The sequence below is a fragment of the Ovis canadensis genome, chromosome 2 (genome assembly GCF_042477335.2).
Source record: "Ovis canadensis isolate MfBH-ARS-UI-01 breed Bighorn chromosome 2, ARS-UI_OviCan_v2, whole genome shotgun sequence".
Taxonomy (NCBI): Eukaryota; Metazoa; Chordata; class Mammalia; order Artiodactyla; family Bovidae; genus Ovis; species Ovis canadensis.
In genome coordinates, this window is record NC_091246.1 from 116,800,296 (window position 1) to 116,810,938 (window position 10,643).

A 10,643-nucleotide genomic window follows, 5' to 3' on the forward strand; every position below is an offset into this window, starting at 1 on the left:
CCCTACACTGCCTCGACTTTCAAGCTGAGGATCTTCTCCCACCATGGTGGCACGTGGGACAGCCCTGTGGGTGAGCCTCGTGGGAAAACCTCGAGGGAAAGCAACAGATCCCTTGATCCACTCGACAGGAAGCGTGACACTGCTGCTACCTCTCTGGAGGAAAGCGCACGTGCATGCCCGCATTCGAAACGAGGACTGACTCCCCTGGGGAGACTCCAGAATTACCTCAAGATCCATGTCAGCACTGGAGAGGAATCCTCAGGTTCTGGCCCCGACTCCACACAAGGTCTAAGGCCCCGGCATCGAAGGGAGAGGAATCCCGAGAGGCCCCCGAGCAAGTCGCATGGGGACTGGCCTTTCCTGAGCCCACCAGAGCGGGTCCCTGAGTTCCCCGTCGTAAGTCCAGAGCACGTGCCAAAACTCGAGAAAATCCAGGAGGTTTTGCCCTCCAGGCGAGATGAGGCCCATTTCCGCTGAGGCTTCTCGAGGGTAATCACATCTAACCACTGCAACTTCCAAAGGGTCCTTCACACCCTTGCTGCAACTCACGAAGTTCCCCGACATACCCGTCTCCACTCGAGAGGAAGCACGAGGGTCCCGCACACATCCAGAGGAGCCCCGTTTCAGCCTCCTAGCTCGAGATGAGGGATCCTTTCCCTGTTTCGTAGGGAAAGAATTCCCGGCGTTCCCGTTGCATCTCAAGAGGAGGCGCTGTCCACAGGAAAGGCGAGAGGAACTCCAGGGTCGTGCCACCATTCCAAGAGTCCCCCAGATGTGTCAGTCCATTCCAGAGGAACGTATTTTCCCTGCACTGCCTCGACGTTCATGCCGAGGTTCGACACCCACCACGGTGGCACGTGGGACAGCCCTGTGTGAAAGCCTCGTGGGAAAGCCTCGAGGGAAAGACATAGATCCCTTGATCCACTCGGTGGACTGCGTGACCCTGCTGCTTCCACTCTGGAGGAAAGCGCAAGTGCATGCCCGCATTCGAGACGAGGACTGACTCCCCTGGGGAGACTCCAGAAGTACCCCAAGATCCATGTCAGCACTGGAGAGGAATCCTCATGTTCCGGCCCCGAATCCACACAAGGTCTTAGGCCCCGGCATCGACGGGAGAGGAATCCCGAGAGGCCCCCGAGGAACTTGCATGGGGACTGGCCTTTCCTGAGGCCACAGAGCGGTTCCCGGAGGTCCCCGTCATAGGTCGAGAGCACCTGCTGCAACTCGAGAAAATCCAGGAGGTTTTGCCCTCCAGGCGAGATGAGGCCCATTTCCGCTGAGGCTTCTCGAGGCTAATCACATCTAACCACTGGAACTTCCAAAGGGTTCTTCACACCCTTGCTGCAACTCAAGAAGTTCCCCGACATACCCGTCTCCACTCGAGAGGAAGCACGAGGGTCCCGCACACCTCCAGGGGAGAACCATTTCCGCCTCCCAGCTCGAGATGAGGGATCCTTTCCCTGTTTCCTAGGGAAAGAATTCCCGGCGTTCCCGTCGCATCTCAAGAGGAGGTACTCTCCACAGGAAAGGCGATAGGAACTCCAGGGTCGTACCACCAATCCCAGAGTCCCCCAGATGTCCCAGTCCATTCCAGAGGAACCTGTTTTCCCTCCACTGCCTCGACTTTCACGCCTCGGATCGACTCACACCACGGTGGCACATGGGACAGCCCTGTGGGAAAGCCTCATGGGAAAGCCTTGTGGGAAAACCTCGAGGGAAAGCCACAGATCCCATGAACGTCGCGACGGGAAGCGTGACAATGCTGCTACTGCTCTGGAGGAAAGCGCACGTGCATGCCCCCATTCGAGACAAGGACTGACTCCCCTGGGGAGAGTCCAGAAGTACCCCAAGAACCATGTCAGCACTGGAGAGGAATCCTCAGTTTCCGTGCCCAACTCCACACGGGGTCTTAGGCCCCGGCATCGACGGGAAAGGAATCCCAAGAGGTCCCCGAGAAGCTCCAATGGGGTCTGGCCAGGCCTGAGGCCACCAGAGCGGGTCCCTTAGGTCTCCGTCGTAACACTAGAGCACCTGCCGCAACTCGGGAAAATCCAGGAGGATCTCCCCTCCAGGCTAGATGAGGCCCATGTGCGCTGCGGCTTCTCGAGGCTAATCACACCTAACCTCTGGAACTTCCAAAAGGTCCTTCACATCCTTGCTGCAACTCAAGAAGTTACCCGACATACCCCTCTCCACTATAGAGGAAGCACGAGGGTCCCGCCCACATCCAGTGGAGCGCCATTTCCGCCTCGTAGCTCCATATGAGGGATCCTTTCGCTGCTTGGTCGGGAAAGAATTCTGGGCTTCCCTGTCGCATCTCAAGAGAAGGCTCTCTCAACAGGAAAGGCGAGAGGAACTCCAGGATAGTGCCACCATTCCCAGAGTCCCGCAGATATTTCAGTCCATTCCAGAGGAAACTGTTTTCCCTGCACTGCCTCGACTTTCACTCCACGGATCGACTCACACCACGGTGGCACGTGGGACAGCCCTGTTGGAAAGCCTCATGGGAAAGCCTCGTGCGAAATCCTCGAGGGAAAGCCACAGATCCCATTGTCGACGTGACGAAAAGGGTGACACTTCTGCTACAGCTCGGGAGGAAAGCGCACGTGATGCCCCCTCTCGAGACCAGGACTAACTCCCCTGGGGAGACTCCAAAAGTACCCCAAGATCCATGTCAGCACTGGAGAGGAATCCTCAGTTTCTGGGCCCGATTCCAAACAAGGTCTTAGTCCCGGGCATCGAAAAGAGAGGAATCCCGAGAGGCCCCGGAGAAACTCGAATGGGGTCTGGCCAGGCCTGAGGCCACCAGAGCCAGTCCGTTAGGTCACCATCGTAAGACGAGAGGACCTTCCGCAAGTCGAGAAAATCCAAGAGGTTCTCCCCTCCAGGCTAGACGAGGCCCTTTTCCGCTGAGGCGTCTCGAGGCTAATCACATCTAACCTCTGGAACTTCCAAAGGGTCCTTCACACCCTTGCTGCAACTCAAGAAGTTCCCGGACATACCCGTCTCCACTCGAGAGGAAGCACGATGGTCCCACCCACATCCAGAGGAGCCCCGTTTCCGCCTCCTAGCTCGAGATGTGGGGATCCTTTCCCTGCTTGGTCGGAAAAGAATACCCAGTCTTCCTGTCGCATGTCAAGAGGAGGCGCTCCTCACAGAAAAGGCGAGAGGAACTCAACGGTCGTGCCACAATTCCCAGAGTCCCCCAGATGTCTCATTCCATTCCAGAGGAACCTGTTTTCCCTGCACTGCCTCGACTTTCATGCCCAGGATCCACTCCCACCACGGTGGCAGTTGGGATAGCACTGTGGAAAATCCTCCTGGGAAAGCCTCATGGGAAAGCCTCGAGGGAAAGCCACAGATCCCTTGATTCACGCGACGGGAGGCGTGACACTGCTGCTACCCCTCTGGAGGAAAGCGGACGTGCATGCTCCCATTCGAGACGAGAACTTATCCCCTGGGGAGACTCCAAAAGTACCCCAAGATCCATGTCAGCACTGGAGAGGAATCCTCAGTTTCCGGGCCCGACTCCACTCCAGGTCTAAGGCCCCGGCATCGATGGGAGAGGAATCCCGAGAGGCCCCCGCGCAACTCGCATGGGGACTGGCCAGTCCTGAGGCCACCAGAGCGGGTCCCTCAATTCCCTGTCGTAAGTGGAGTGCACCTGTCACAACTCGAGAAAATCCAGGAGGCTTTGCCCTCCAGGCGAGATGAGGCCCATTTCCGCTAAGGCTTCTCGAGGCTAATCACGCCTAACTTATGGAACTTCAAAAAGGTCCTTCACACCCTTGTTGCAACTCAAGAATTTCCCCGATCTACCCGTCGCGACTCTAGAGGAAGCACGAGGGTCCCGCCCACATCCAGAGGAGCACCGTTTCCGCCTCGCAGCTCGAGATGAGGGATATTGTCACTGCTCTGTCGGGAAAGAATTTTGGGCGTTCCTGTCGCATCTCAAGGGGAGGTGATCTCCACAGGATGGGCGAGAGGAATTCCAGCCTCGTGCCACCATTCCAAGAGTCGCCAGATATCTCAGTCCATTCCAGAGGAACCTGTTTTCCCTGCACTGCCTGGACTTTGATTGCGAGGATCGACTGCCACCACGGTGGCACGTGGTACAGCCCTGTGGGAAAGCCTCGAGGGAAAGCCTGGAGGGAAAGTCACAGATCCCTTCATCCAGGCGATGGGAAGCGTGACACTGCTGCTACAGTTCGGGAGGAAAGCGCACGTGCATGCCCCGTTTGAGACGAGGACTTACTCCCCTGGCGAGACTCCAGAAGTACCCCAAGATCCATGTCAGCATTGGAGAGGAATCCTCAGGTTCCAGGCCCGACTCCAAACAAGGTCTTAGGCACCGACACCGAAGGGAAAGGTTTCCTGAGAGGCAGGCGACCAACTCGCACGGGGACTGGCCTTTCCTGAGGCCACCAGAGCGGGTCCCCGAGGTCCCCATCGTGAGTCGAGAGCACCTGCCGCAACTCGAGAAAATCCAGGAGGTTTTGCCCTCCAGGCGAGATGAGGCCCATTTCCGCTGAGGCTTCTCGAGGCTCATCACATCTAACCACAGGAACTTCCAAAGGGTCCTTCACACCCTTGCTGCAACTCAAGAAGCTCCCCGACCTAACCGTCTCCACTCGAGAGGAAGCACGATGGTCCCGCACACATCCAGGGGAGCCCCGTTTCCCCCTCCTAGCTCGAGATGAGGAATCCTTTCCCTGTTTCATAGGGAAAGAATTCCCGGCATTCCCGTCGCATCTCAAGAGGAGGCGCTCTCCACAGGAAAGGCGAGAGGAAGTCCAGGGTCGTGCCACCATTCCAAGAGTCCCCCATATGTGTCACTCCATTCCAGAGGAACCTGTTTTCCCTGCACTGCCTTGACGTTCAAGCCGAGGATCGACTCCCACCACATGTGCACGTGGGACAGCCCTGTGGGAAAGCCTCGTGGGAAAGCCTCGTGGGAAAGACTCGAGGGAAAACCATAGATCCTTTGATCCACGCGGCGGACTGCGTGACACTGCTGCTACCGCTCTGGAGGAAAGCGCAAGTGCATGCCCGCATTCGAGACGAGGACTGACTCCCCTGGGGAGACTCCAGAAGTACCCCAAGATCCATGTCAGCACTGGAGAGGAATCCTCAGGTTCCGGCCCCGACTCCACACAAGGTCTTAGGCCCCGGCATCGACGGGAGAGTAATCCCGAGAGGCCCCCGAGGAACTCGCATGGGGACTGGCCTTTCCTGAGTCCACCAGAGCGGGTCCCTGAGGGCCCCGTCGTAAGTCGAGAGCACCTGCCGCAACTCGAGAAAATCCAGGAGGTTTTGCCCTCCAGGCGAGATGAGGGCCATTTCCGCTGAGGCTTCTCGAGGCTAATCACATCTAACCACTGGAACTTCAAAAGGGTCCTTCACACCCTTGCTGCAAATCAAGAAGCTCCCCGAGATACCCGTCTCCACTCGAGACGAAGCACGAGGGTCCCGCACACATCCAGGGGAGCCCCGTTTCCGCCTCCTAGCTCGAGATGAGGGATCCTTTCCCTGTTTCGTAGGGAAAGAATTCCCGGCGTTCCCGTCGCATTTCAAGAGGAGGCGCTCTCCACAGGAAAGGCGAGAGGAACTCCAGGGTCGTGCCACCATTCCAAGAGTCCCCCAGATGTGTCAGTCCATTCCAGAGGAACATGTTTTCCCTCCACTGCCTTGACGTTCAAGCCGAGGATCGACTCCCACCACGTGTGCACGTGGGACAGCCCTGTGGGAAAGCCTCGTGGGAAAGCCTCGTGGGAAAGACTCGAGGGAAAACCATAGATCCTTTGATCCACGCGGCGGACTGCGTGACACTGCTGCTACCGCTCTGGAGGAAACAGCAAGTGCATTCCCCCATTCGAGACGAGGACTGACTCCCCTGGGGAGTCTCCAGAATTACCCCAAGATCCATGTCAGCACTGGAGAGGAATCCTCAGGTTCCGGCCCCGACTCCACACAAGGTCTTAGGCCCCGGCATCGACGGGAGGGAATCCCGTGAGGCCCCCGAGGAACTCGCATGGGGACTGGCCTTTCCTGAGGCCACGAGAGCGGGTCCCCGAGGTCCCCATCGTAAGTCAGATCACCTGCCGCAAGTCAAAAAAATGCAGGAGGTTTTCCCTCCAGGCGAGATGAGGCCCATTTCCGCTCAGGCTTCTCGAGGCTCATCACATCTAACCACTGGAACTTCCAAAGGGTCCTTCAAACCCTTGCTGCAACTCAAGAAGTTCCCCGACATACCCGTCTCCACTCGAGAGGAAGCACGAGGGTCCTGCACACATCCCGGGGAGCCCCTTTTCTGCCTCCTAGCTCGAGAGGAGGGATCCTTTCCCTGTTTCGTAGGGAAAGAATTCCCGGCGTTCCCGTCGCATCTCAAGAGGTCGCGCTCTCCACAGGATAGGCGAGAGGAAGTCCACGGTCGTGCCACCAATCCAAGAGTCCCCGAGATGTGTCAGTCCATTCCAGAGGAACCTGTTTTCCCTGCACTGCCTTGACGTTCAAGCCGAGGATCGACTCCCACCACGTGTGCACGTGGGACATCCCTGTGGGAAAGCCTCGTGGGAAAGCCTCGTGGGAAAGACTCGAGGGAAAACCATAGATCCTTTGATCCACGCGGCGGACTGCGTGACACTGCTGCTACCGCTCTGGAGGAAAGCGCAAGTGCATGCCCGCATTCGAGACGAGGACTGACTCCCCTGGGGAGACTCCAGAAGTACCCCAAGATCCATGTCAGCACTGGAGAGGAATCCTCAGGTTCCGGCCCCGACTCCACACAAGGTCTTAGGCCCCGGCATCGGCGGCAGAGAAATCCCGAGAGGCCCCCGAGGAACTCGCATGGGGACTGGCCTTTCCTGAGGCCACCAGAGCGGGTCCCCGAGGTCCCCATCGTAAGTCAGATCACCTGCCGCAAGTCAAAAAAATGCAGGAGGTTTTCCCTCCAGGCGAGATGAGGCCCATTTCCGCTCAGGCTTCTCGAGGCTCATCACATCTAACCACTGGAACTTCCAAAGGGTCCTTCAAACCCTTGCTGCAACTCAAGAAGTTCCCCGACATACCCGTCTCCACTCGAGAGGAAGCACGAGGGTCCTGCACACATCCAGGGGAGCCCCTTTTCTGCCTCCTAGCTCGAGAGGAGGGATCCTTTCCCTGTTTCGTAGGGAAAGAATTCCCGGCGTTCCCGTCGCATCTCAAGAGGTCGCGCTCTCCACAGGATAGGCGAGAGGAAGTCCACGGTCGTGCCACCAATCCAAGAGTCCCCGAGATGTGTCAGTCCATTCCAGAGGAACCTGTTTTCCCTGCACTGCCTTGACGTTCAAGCCGAGGATCGACTCCCACCACGTGTGCACGTGGGACATCCCTGTGGGAAAGCCTCGTGGGAAAGCCTCGTGGGAAAGACTCGAGGGAAAAACATAGATCCTTTGATCCACGCGGCGGACTGCGTGACACTGCTGCTACCGCTCTGGAGGAAAGCGCAAGTGCATGCCCGCATTCGAGACGAGGACTGACTCCCCTGGGGAGACTCCAGAAGTACCCCAAGATCCATGTCAGCACTGGAGAGGAATCCTCAGGTTCCGGCCCCGACTCCACACAAGGTCTTAGGCCCCGGCATCGGCGGCAGAGAAATCCCGAGAGGCCCCCGAGGAACTCGCATGGGGACTGGCCTTTCCTGAGGCCACCAGAGCGGGTCCCTGATGGCCCCGTCGTAAGTCGAGAGCACCTGCCGCAACTCTAGAAAATCCAGGAGGTTTTGCCCTCCAGGCGAGATGAGGCCCATTTCCGCTGAGGCTTCTCGAGGCTCATCACATCTAACCACTGGAACTTCCAAAGGGTCCTTCACACCCTTGCTGCAACTCAAGAAGTTCCCTGACCTACCCGTCTCCACTCGAGAGGAAGCACGAGGGTCCCGCACACATCCAGGGGAACCCCGTTTCCGCCTCCTAGCTCGAGATGAGGGATCCTTTCCCTGTTTCGTACGGAAAGAATTCCCGGCGTTCCCGTCGCATCTCAAGAGGAGGCGCTCTCCACAAGAAAGGCGAGAGGAAGTCCAGGGTCGTGCCACCATTCCAAGAGTCCCCCAGATGTGTCAGTCCATTCCAGAGGAACCTGTTTTCCCTGCACTGCCTTGACGTTCAAGCCGAGGATCGACTCCCACCACGTGTGCACGTGGGACATCCCTGTGGGAAAGCCTCGTGGGAAAGCCTCGTGGGAAAGACTCGAGGGAAAACCATAGATCCTTTGATCCACGCGGCGGACTGCGTGACACTGCTGCTACCGCTCTGGAGGAAAGCGCAAGTGCATGCCCGCATTCGAGACGAGGACTGACTCCCCTGGGGAGACTCCAGAAGTACCCCAAGATCCATGTCAGCACTGGAGAGGAATCTTCAGGTTCCGGCCCCGACTCCACACAAGGTCTTAGGCCCCGGCATCGATGGGACAGGAATCCCGAGTGGCCCCCGAGGAACTCGCATGGGGACTGGCCTTTCCTGAGCCCACCAGAGCGGGTCCCTGAGGTCCCCGTCGTAAGTCGAGAGCACCTGCCAAAACTCGAGAAAATCCAGGAGATTCTCCCCTCCAGGCGTGATAAGGCCCATTTTTGGCTGGGACTTATCGAGGCTAATCACATCGAGCGTCTGGAACTTCCAAAAGGCATTTCACACCCTTGCTGCAACACAAGAAGTTGCCTTGCATCCCCGTCTCCACTCTAGAGGAAGCACGAGGGTCCTGGCTACATCCAGAGGAGCCCCGTTTCCGCCTCGTAGCTCGAGATGAGGGATGCTTTTGCTGCTTGTCAGGAAAGAATTCTGGGCGTTCCCGTCGCATCTCAAGAGGATGTGCTCTCCACAGGAATGGCGAGAGGAACTCCTGGGTCTTGCCACCATTCCCAGAGTCCACCAGATGTCTCAGTCCATTCCAGAGGAACTTGTTTTCCATGAACTGCCTCGACTTTCACGCCGGGATCGACTCCCACCACGGTGGCAGGTGGAACAGCCCTGTGGGAAAGCCTCGTGGGAAAGGCACGTGGGAAATCCTCTTGGGAAAGCCTCGAGGGAAAGCCACAGATCCCTTGATCCATGCGACGGGACGCGTGACACTGCTGCTACCGCCCTGGAGGAAAGCGCACGTGTATGCCTCGATTCGAGACGAGGACTTACTCCCCTGGTGGAGACTCCAGAAGTAGCCCAAGATCCATGTCAGCACTGGAGAGGAATCCTCAGGTTCCGGCCACGCCTCCACACAAGGTCTTAGGCCCCAGCATCCAAGGGAGAGGAATCCCGAGAGGCCCGCGAGCAACTAGCATGGCGACTGGCCTTTCCTGAGGCCACAGAAGCAGGTTCCTAAGGTCCCCGTCATAAGTCGAGAGCACCTGCCGCAACTCGAGAAAATCCAGGATGCTTTGCCCTCCAGGCGTTATGAGGCCCATTTCCGCTGTGGCTTCTCAAGGCTATTCACATCTAAGCTCTGGAACTTCCAAAAGGTCTTTCACACCCTTGCTGCAACTCAAGAAGTACCCCGACATCCCCGTCTCCACTCAGGAGGAAGCACGAATGTCCCACCCACATCCAGAGGGGCCCCGTTTCCGTCTCGTAGCTCGAGATGAGGGATCGTTTCCCTGCTTGGTCGGAAAAGAATTCCCAGCCGTCCCGTCACATTTCAAGAGGAGGCACTCTCCACAGGAAAGGCGAGAGGATCTCCAGCGTCGTGCCACCATTCCAAGAGTCCCCCATATGTTTCAGTCCATTCCAGAGGAACCTGGTTTTCCTGCACTGCCTCGACATTCACGCCAAGGATTGACTCCCACCACGGTGGCACGTGGGACAGCCCAGTGGGAAAGCCTCGTGGGAAAGCCTTGAGGGAAAGCCACAGATCCCTTGATCTAAGCTACGGGAAGCGTGACATTGTTGCTACCGCTTTGGGGAAAGCGCACGTGCATGCCCCCATAGGAGACGAGGACTTGCTCCCCTGGGGAGACTTCAGACGTACCCCAAGATCCATGTTAGCACTGGAGAGGAATCCTCAGGTTCCGGCCCCGAATACACACAAGGCCTTAGGCCCCGTCATCGAAGGTAGATGAATCCCGAGAAGCCCCCCAGCAACTCGCCTGGGGTCTGTCCTTTCCTGAGGCCACCAGAGCGGGTCCTTGAGGTCGCCGTCATAAGTCAAGAGCACCTGCCGAAACTCGAGAAAATCCAGGAGGTTTTGCCCTCCAGGCGAGATGAGGCCCATTTGCGCTGAGGCTTCTCGAAGCTAATCACACCTAACCTCTGGAACTTCCAAAAGGTCCTTCACACCCTTGGTGCAACACAAGAAGTTGCCTTGCATCCCCGTCTCTACTCTAGAGGAAGCACGAGGGTCCTGGCTACATCCAGAGGAGCCCCGTTTCCCCCTCGTAGCTCGAGATGAGGGATCCTTTCGCTGCTTTTTCGGGAAAGAATTCTGGGCATTCCCATCCCATCTCATGAGGAGGCACTCTCCACAGGAAAGGCGAGAGGAACTCCAGTGTCGGGCCACCATACCAAGGGCCCCCAATGTCTCAGTCCATTCCAGAGGAACCTGTTTTCCCTACACTGCCTCAACTTTCATGCTGAGGATCGCCTCCCACCATGGTGGCACGTGGGACAGCCCTGTGGGTG